This window comes from Mytilus californianus, unplaced genomic scaffold (assembly GCF_021869535.1).
Source record: "Mytilus californianus isolate M0D057914Y unplaced genomic scaffold, xbMytCali1.0.p SCAF_11, whole genome shotgun sequence".
NCBI classification, from domain to species: domain Eukaryota; kingdom Metazoa; phylum Mollusca; class Bivalvia; order Mytilida; family Mytilidae; genus Mytilus; species Mytilus californianus.
Window position 1 is genome coordinate 56,775,018 of NW_026262593.1, and position 10,463 is coordinate 56,785,480.

General features: G+C 32.8%; 1 long non-coding RNA gene across 1 annotated transcript; it reads left to right on the top strand.

The window, feature by feature from the left end:
• The first annotated feature begins 205 nt into the window (after positions 1 to 205).
• Positions 206 to 8,760, top strand: LOC127720405 (uncharacterized). Its single transcript, XR_007990724.1, has 3 exons — positions 206 to 312; positions 5,038 to 5,287; positions 8,723 to 8,760. It is a non-coding gene; the product is annotated as an uncharacterized LOC127720405 (long non-coding RNA).
• Positions 8,761 to 10,463: the final 1,703 nt, after the last annotated feature.

The window sequence follows — 10,463 nt, forward strand, 5'->3', positions numbered from 1 at the left end:
GGAGATTGTACGTAATCATGATTATTGGGAACCGTATGCTAAGTGTATAGCAATATTAATAATTTCGAAAATCTTTGTGTGTTGAATATGCAACAATATGAAATTAGATATACCCAAAAATGCGTTTGTAAGCTTTTGGTTCAATTTTTGTTGTCAATTGATATATGAATATGCATATGTTAATTTCAATATTAAACAGATGTTTATGGAGAAACAGTTTTGCCAGTCATCATTTCACTTAGAAAAGGAGCATTCAGGGAAACAGTGATGCGCAGTGCTGCAGAATCTAAAATACCTATAATTCGATTTAAGGTAATATAATATTGCTTAGATGTTCGGTTCGTCTCATAAATTGAACTGCCTGAGATTGTTTGGCGATTTCATTAAAATTTGCGTTTTCCAGAGGACCAAAACACTTCCGTTAATAAAAGAAATTCTGCCAGGTAGTTGCAATATTTATGGATATAGCTATGCACCGGGGCTATTTAGACATGTTAAACCCATGACAACTACCTTTAAGAGATGATAAATTCACATTTTTAAAATTAAAAATCGCTAATAAGGGTTTAAATGTTACATGTGTTATCAACATAAACAACATTTTCATTCAAACAATCGTTTATAAAACAATACATGATTAATTTGAATATGAAACTATTACAGTCTTTTCATATACCTACATCAACCATCAAACCCATTGCATCAAAGGTATTCATCCGCAAGAGGCTTTTCCGGATTTAACTTCATCAAGAACGCTCAATGCCAAAAAGTTAAAAGCCAAGATGTATAAGGACCGAAACATTTGTGGATCTTTACGACCAAAAAGAACATAAAAAATCGCCTAATCCATGTAAGGTCAACTTTGCCTGAGGAAGTTGAAACCTTAGTTTCTAAATAATTTCAAAACTTATAAACGGGCAATTTTAGAAAGGTTTGTTTTAAATCATGTCAGTGCCGAAATACTTACTACTGATCTGATGTTAGCCTCGGGGACTGATAGTCCACCAGCAGAACATGATTAAAGCGCTAGTCATATCAATATATACGGCATATTTTATCTAAACGGATGAGTGCTTTTTTGTCAAGCATTCAAAAGCGCACTAAAACTACGACGTACCATGAGCTCAAGGGTTTATAACTCTTTCAAGAACCGAGAAGTTGTTAATTTTTTACACGAACAATATGATATTGTTTCACTAGACAAAGACTCGAACAATATTGTTACTTTATGCAACAATCATTTTTATAAAATGTCTTACGAAAGAACTTGGAATTCACAGCAAATTTTGAATTCACAGTAAAACTTGCAATTTCATATTTGCCGATAAGTCATTTGCAAAGGAAAGATTTTGAAAATTAACAAAATATTTCTTTTCTTCTGTGTTAAAAACTTGGAGGAGATCGATGACAATATCCCATCTTCATACTGGATACTTTAACTTCACAAAAAGTCTGATAAAGAACAATACAAACCGATTTTTGAACATGTTCAACTAACAACCCTTCTAACGTTCTTCCAAATGTTCTATTCTGTCGATAGTAAAAGATGGCTTAAGGTATTTTCAAACATTGGTTTCAATCAGGTGCGGGTCTTCAAAATTTCTCAATATCTACTACAAAATCATCGGTCACCATCTTAACAATTTTACAGTAATATCAAAATTTTGATTTTTATAAGCTTAACACTATTATTCCCCATAAAAAATCTTAACATCGAATACAACTTCTTTTTTCAAGTTTTTTGTACAAACATTTCAGTCATAGAACTAAATTCCTTGTTTAAGGTGATCACACATTGAACTTTGTTAAGAACCTCACTGTTTCCAATAACATTTACCCATGAAGATATAATCAAAATGCTAGAAGTTTTGATCAACAACATATGTTTTGAGTTTGGTGGATTGACATCTCAACAGTCGTTATTCAAATTGGTATTAATTGTGCGACTCTACTTATCGATTTGCTGTTGTACTCGTAAGAAGCATATTCCAGAGAGATCCTTCTCAAAAAATAAAAAAACATCTTGCTACTTTCTTTAATCAATAATCCTCATTTCAAAGAAAGCTTTCATCTCTTATATCCGGGTGAACATGAGAATTAAGATATTACAGAAAGCAGCAGGTCTTGTTCCTTTCTTAATATCTAGAACTTACGACAATCATGATGAATTTAATTTTACGATTGTCAAATTTAATTTTGCAGCAGAAAAGACCCTGTGACCCGTCATATAGCGTTAACATATCTTAAATAATAGGTTACGCTTGTGCACGCTTGCACCATACAGAGTGGGTGTGCTTCTTTCACACAATTCCTCCAACAGTGGTATGTGTGTGTATGTTTTAAAACGACAAACGACATGTTTTCGTGGTGTTATATTTTAACACTAACCATGCTAAACTGTTTTCAGAAAATGTCAAATTTTCGTTTATTTGCAAAAATATGCAAATTACATGCAAATGAGCTTTACCCGGCTGCTGAAGCATATTGATTCCTTTAAATCTAAGGTATGGGATCACGGGGCGGGGTAGTTGGGGTGAGAAGGCGGAGGTGGGTGGGCATTAATTTGCCCCAAAGGTGGTCATCAGGTGCAAAAAGCATCAATTTTGACGATTTTTCGTCCTATTTCTTGACCCCAAAGACCGAGGGATGCTGATATAGGTATCCAGCTGTAGTCTGCATTTACAGTGGACCTACGTTAACACATTAACCCCATCAGTTTTTAGGTTGGAGTGAAATTTATCTGGGAACACCAGTCTAGAGAAGGTCATTTGGACAAAAAATACGGAATTTCACGATTATTTCCGATTTTTGACTTCAAGTGGGCCTGAAACCAGAAGTAGTCGTTTCCTATGCGTATTTCAATAATAATTATGATCAGTAGATATATGCCTGCGGGTTTACACTAATTTTGAAAGTTTTAGGCCTCCGAACTTTCTGTATAAGACACCGAAGGGAAGCCCATCCCTCCAGAAAAACCAGTTTTATCCGATTTCAATTTTCCAAGTTCGTATTTGAGCTCAAAATGCAACTAAGACATGAGAAACATGACAATAGATAGCCTCAGGTTGAGGGAACATGCATCAATTTTGAAATAAGTATCATAAAGTTGACCTCCAAAAGTATGGAGAGCCATTGGAGCCAAATAACGGTGGTTTGGGTAATCCCGTCATATGACAGGCGCAGCATGGAAAGGTTTAATATACAACAAAAATAGAAATAAACTTAAAAGTGTTTTTTTAGCAAACCCGTGCATCTAGAGGTCTTGATAACCCATTCTGACCAAAATAAGATGAAAAAACATACAAATTGAGGCTAAAACTGGAAAACATTTGATTTCTACCACCAATGGCCTTAAGATAACAGTATATTCGTCTGATCAGTAAATTTACCGGTTGTGTCCTATTCACAATTGTTACATTTTAATAAGTTGTGCTCACATGGCGGGTTATCTATGCATAACAACAGACAACTAATTTGTCAGATAACCTGACCTCTGTCTTTTGCAGTTTTCTTATTTTTTTTTCTTTTGTCTCTGGATTTGAATCTGCTATATTGATTAATGAGATTTGAAATCGACAAACTACCTTTGCCTCGGAATTGTACATGGTGTGTTGTACATGTAGCTATGATAAATGGAGTGATTTGTAATCCTGGTGAAAGTGTCTCTGTTATCGGCTACAGAGTTACCCATTCGTTACACACAGGCTTTGTAAAGTGTTGAATACAATATACTAAATTAATGATATGTAAATGTCTTGTTTTTCGATTATGTATATTCAAACAGATTTCATAGACAATTTAAACGACCCGTAATGCAACTTTGAACACATCTGCACAGTTTATGTTTTACTGCTTTTTTCAGAAACTGCTTACCCTACTGGAGCATATGAACAGGTTTCGTTGGGGGCTGTGTTGCTCAATCTTTAGTTTCCTATGTAGTATTTTGTGGACTTGTTCGTCTTTGGTCGCTTATCGTCTTCTTTTGTCATGATGTTGTCATGACGTTGTCAGTTTTTCTTCGGCTTATGATGTTTGACTGACCCTTCATATTATCAACCGCTTTTTCCAAAACTTGTATATTTCCATTCATATACATAAGTCAGTCATCCCCCGTATTTATTGATTGGATATTTCTAATGCAAAACAAAAATAGAGAATAGTGTATTTTATTTTAGAAACAGAAACAAAATGTTGAGACATTGATACTGTCAACTTGGTACAAAAACATGAGGAAACATGCAATGCAATCAAATGTAAAACCAAAGTTTTGAAGTCTGTCTGAAATATCTGAAGACACGATATTAAGATTCTGTTTTACATTTCTTATACATTATGCAAGGTTAAATTGAGTATCGTATTAACAGATAGGCTTTTTTGTAATTTGTCAGTGAGTGGTGTTCGCTGTATATCAAAAGATTCAAGTATACTTAATTCCTATACCCTAAAGTTTCAATCAGGAGCCAGATCAAACTATACCTTAAAATAATAAGTCCTATCTGAAACTAAGATTGAATCAATTGTTTTTTTTTTATGACAAATTATTTTCCAGTACAACAAGCTTCTGTAAATTTATATATCTTTTTTAATAACATCAAACATGTCTTAGCAATGCTAAATTGACCTTAGATGGATTCGGGTATCTTGTTCAGGATTTAATCCTGATATCATAGGTTTATCATTCTTACATTATCTTCCTCAATAATTAATTATTTAATGAGGGAGGGGAAGGGATTCTTGTATTTATATCTGAATAAAAAAGAAAACCGTAGAAAAACTTTCGCAGAAAAAAAAACCAATTTCTTATTGTTGCTGTGGTTTGATTGTGGTAATAGTTTATTGGAATATGTCAGACGCAACGCAATATTCCCTTAACAAAAGTGCATGATGCGTATGTGTTGAGCTGTAATGCATTTGTAGTTTCATTTAAACAGTCGAGTTGTCTTCTTATCATCAAGGGCGAAAAATGATACATTGTACATCAGGAAGTCTTGACTGAGCAGAATTTTAGAAGTTGAAAAATATTTTATATTATTTTAGAAACACACATATGATGTGACTGTTTTGACACGTGTGAAGTATACTAACGATGAGAAGTCAGTAAAGATGACAGAACATATCACAAATGTTAAGAACCCATGGAATGTCCAGAAATCGAAATCAAAGATTTATGATTTAGGACGACGTTATGATAAAGAGGATGATCCAGACGAAATAGCGTTCATCTCAGAGGGTCCATCTGAATACAAAGATAACTTAGATGCTATAATATGCTGTTTGATAATCGGAGGTATACAAGATGTTGCTTTTTCAAAATTCATATGATAGAACGTTGAATCTCTGAATGTGCAAAATATCAATGTTCTTTGCTAATCTTACATGCCAAAATAATGTTTGCACCTTTGTATGTTAGTAAAATTTAATGGACGTCAAAACACAAATAGGATTTAGACAAGCTTTCACTAGCTGTGACGACTTTTACACGCTTGCTAGCGCCAAACTCTTCCCGTAAACTCGGACAGTGGTGTAACAATACAACATAAGAACAAACTATAAAAATCAGTTGAAAAGGACTTTACTCATTAGATCGATACAAAACAAACACCAAAAACACAGACTGTACATGGCAGGATATTTATACACCCCCACAACAGCCAAACGTCCTAATCACATCTATGTATTTATGAGAGAATTTGGTATAGGTTTTAATTAATTTGTTGTAACGAAATCTCCGATTTAATAATTTATCAGTTCTACATCCATTACATTCATGAAAACCTGGAAAGCGACTACAGACACGGACATAGCGAACAAGTTGTGAAGTATACACACCGTAAGAAGAGCCAAAGAAACATCATCGTCCAAAACGTTTAATGCCTTTATCAGTTGAACTATTTTTGGATATCGCGCTTATCTGATATGTCAAACTACTATGGATTCATTATCATTCGTTTGATATCAATTTTCGTGGAATTCGAAGGTACAGGCAAACGATGAATTTCTAATGAAGTACAATATTCCTTTATACATGTTATACTTATATGAAAACTTTGGCGACAATATACAACATACCATTTTCTTCAATCCACGAATATTGAAAGCCACGCAAATAGTTGAATCTACATTATTTCAAAACAAAATCATGGACATAGGTGGCCGAATGGTCGCAGTAGTTCAACTACTATATCACTAGCCTGTCAACACTGCGGTTGTGAATTCGAGACCCGTACGTGGCAGGTGCGTTCGACTTCAATCTTAATTTACTAGGATTGTAAGTTTTCCTACCAACGGTCAGTGGTTCTCTCTTGGTATTCCGGCTTCTTCCAATAATAAAAACAGGCCGCCACAAAATAACCAACAATGTTGAAAGTGGCGTTAAACACCAATCAATCAACCAATCAAATAAAACAAAGTCGAGAAAAATACAAGTTTTAGGTTTGTTCTTATAATGTGCTGTTTCGTAACTTGGTAAAACTGGCACCGTTTTTGAATTTAATGCGGCGTGGCTTTGCTCATTGTTGAAGGCTCACGGTGACCTTTAGTTGCTTATATCCGTGACATAAGATCTGAGGTTAAAATTAGTCTTACAGGTATCATAGCACGTAAATTCAACATGTTGTTGTTTTGTTTTGATACCGTATTCAAAAACAGATGAAGGAGTGATGGAAAGATTTTAAATATATTTTGTATGAATAAGGAAACTCCTTTAACCATTTCCCGTTTTGTATATTTACATTTTTTTCTTACATAAATGACACTGAATAAATTGGTTTCATAAAACATATCACACAGACAATATCGTACCTACATGAGAGAGAGTTGATTGAATGTTATGGCAAGTTTATTTGGTCATGTGATATCTTTTGTAATGTCATTGTTTCTTGTGAAAAAATACCTAAAATTCATAGGAAAAAATGATGTAGAAAAACATTTCAAAATAGAACTTGCTGTAGTTGGAAACAAAATAGTTGCTTGATTGGTATATTGTGAGGAAATATGAGTATTTATCAAATCGTTTTGACTATTTAGGAAAATAGTTATCAATGTGTAAACGTCTGATACGAGGCACTTTTTATGTATCAGGTTTCAGTGGTTTTAAAGAATGCATGCTTTTACAACCCTTATACAAAGATTAACTAAATTTTAGTTATAATACAGAATATTTTGATCTGTGTTACCTATTACATCTATATAGTAACCGGTAAAAGGGTGTGGATGTTTATTCTACAGCTTTACATACAGATAATTGATAAATAAAGGCAACATTAGTATACCGCTGTTCGAAATTCATCAATCGATTGAGAAAAAAACAAATCCGGGTTACAAACTAAAACTGAGGGAAACACATCAAATATAAGAGGAGAACTACGACACAACAGAAACACAACATTAAAATGTAACACACACAGAAACGAACTATAATATAACAATGGCCATTTTCCTGACTTGGTACATGACATTTTAAGAAAAAAAAAAAGTGGGTTGAACCTGGTTTTGTGGCCAAACCTCCCGCTTTTATGGCAATGTTAAATATAACATTAAAATGACAACATTACATGACAAGACTACAATACAAATAAATGGGAGAACATATAGGACAGAGAAACATACGAATAATAACTAACAAAAGGTAACAGGTTTAAAACTTAATATGCAAGACGCGCGTTTCGTCCACACAAGACTAACCAGTGACGCTCAGATAAAACTATTGAAATCTAATCATTTAAGTCTACTCAACAACAAAGTTACCAAAATAAATCTAAAAAGAAAATCCTCTTTTCTTTCACCTACTAGGAAATTTTAAGATGATATGCATTTTAGGTCCAAATCATAGATTTAAAGAAAATATATCAGAAGAAAAAAAGTCTGCTGTTCTCTTTCAATTTAAATGTTCTTTCGTATAAATAATAGTCAATTCAATATAACTTCAAACGAGCACTGAACAATATTGATGAGACTTGTTACTGTTCAACTTCGATAAGAATGTTCAGGAAATTTAGGGATTTTATTCCTTTTTTTGGAGAATTCAGTAAGAGCTGAATTAAAATGCTGAGTTTAACATAACGACTGTACACTAATGAATCACTTGTTTACCAAGGTACAACACATTTTGATAATTTGAATAACATTCTGGCTAAGGTAGTTAAGGGTAATAGTACTGTTGTTGAAGAGGTACAGCCGTTAAATCGACCCAAATCTTCAACTTCACTCCTGATATTCCTATTATTATGCATTAAAAAGGTAACAGTGCACTAGGACTGTTAAAAACGTATAAATTAAGAACAAAATATAATTTCACGAAACTGTTATTTGAGTTAAGTGTTGTTTTATTTTTGAATATGTTGTATTAACCGAACCTTTTTGAATCTAAGCAAATCAATATGGCGGCTCTAGACATGTCAATTGTGCATTTGACTGGACATTTTAAAATGCATTCGAATAAGACGTCACAGTGATGAAAATAATATCATATTTTTTTTTAAAAATGTAGTTTTCTTATATTATTCTTTTACAACCTAAAGACAAAAGTTTTCAGGGAAAATAATGTGGCCATAATAGAAAAAAAATTATCAAATAGTGAACTATAGATGTTTGAATCCATTTGAATCACATCTGTGTGTACATATGTACATGACTTAAAGCAACCTTGTTGTCTTAAAACTTGGTTTGTTGGTACTACCGTACCAATAAAAAAGGATTAATTCATTTAAATTCATTATTTCAGTGTCGATGGAAAGCAAGTCTCAGGAAAAAAGAATTTATATAAGACATACCATAGATTCGTTACTTGCAGAATGTTATTCTGATAAGTATAGAATAGAATAGAATATTGTTTTGTATGCCCCACCTACGATAGTAGAGGGGCATTATGTTTTTCGGTCTGTGCGTCCGTTCGTTCGTCCGTTCGTTCGCCCGTCTGTCCCGCTTCAGGTTAACATTTTGGTCAAGGTAGATTCTGATGAAGTTGAAGTTCAATTAATTTGAAATTTAGTACACATGTTACGTATGATATGATCTTTTTAATTTTAATGCCAAATTAGAGTTTTTACCCCAATTTCACGGTCCACTGAACATATAAAATAAAAGTGCGAGTGGGGCATTCGTGTACTATGGATACATTTTTGTTCCATGTTACATGGCCTATAAAGAGCACATATTTTTGAATATCTGACAGTTACAATTCTTAATGAATGAACACTGATTCTTACTTAACATATAGACTACCTTTCTAAAAATCATTGATATCTAAATATTTCTCTTTTTGAAAACAATCTTCATATGAGAAATACGTGTCAAGTTTGCCTTTGTCAGTGATACTTTAGATGATTCCGATATTTAAGAAAACTGTCACACAACTAACACAAAGTACCACATTTTTTTTTATTAAAATTTGGTTTGTGTTGCGCAGTCTTTAGTTTTGTGTACTGTTATTTGTCTTTTCGTCTTTTTTCTGTTTTTAGCCATGGTTTAGTCAGTTTATTTTCGATTTGAATGTCTCTTTTGAATCTCTTTTTGTATAAATACTATAATGGAAAACCATTTATTGACTTTAGAAAAAAAAAATTAACTGTTCATTACATATATAGGCATCATATAATAATCCATCTATCAAATCTTCGAGTATATGGCAATATTTTAACATTAATAAGATAACTCTAATTGAATTTGAAATCTACCAATTTCTGACATCACAACTATATTACTTGCTGTTGTATTAATACCAAGAATATATTTCATAAATGTATCATGTGACCTTTCAGTAGTATTCTGAGAAAAAACCTATTCTATGATATATTCATTTCTTTTCTTACGTGAAGCTAATTCAGAAGTAAACATTCCCCAAATTGCACAGCCATACAAAATAATTGGTCTTATTGTATGAATATACAGATGTATAAAAGATGTAATTCTAAGATTAGAGAAAGACAAACACCTGTGTTACTTAAAACATGTTTTTAATTGATTTCTAAAGTAATTCTTCTTTACATTGCTCCAAAAATAGTAAAATAAAAAAGTACCGAACTCTTAGGGAAATTCAAAACGGAAAGTCCTTTATAAAATGGCAAAATCAAAAGCTCAAACACATCTAACGAATGGAAAACAACCATCATATTCATGACTTGGTACAGGCATTTCCTTATGTAGAAAATGGTAGATTAAACCTGGTTTTATAGCTAGCTAAACCTCCCGGTTTTATGACAGTCGCATTGAATTCCACTATATTGAAAACAATGTGTGGGCAAAACAAACAGACATAATAGATAAAAACGTCAAAAGTTGGGGTACAGCAGTCAACATTGTGATATAATCTTAATCACTATAAAAACAAATAATTGTTTCAACAAAGAAACACAAAATGGCATATAGACAAGGTACATAAGCAAAAATGAAAGACAAGAATTCAAAATTGACAATAGCACAATAATACAATGGCGGGATGTATAAGTACCGAGCCACGTCATGGA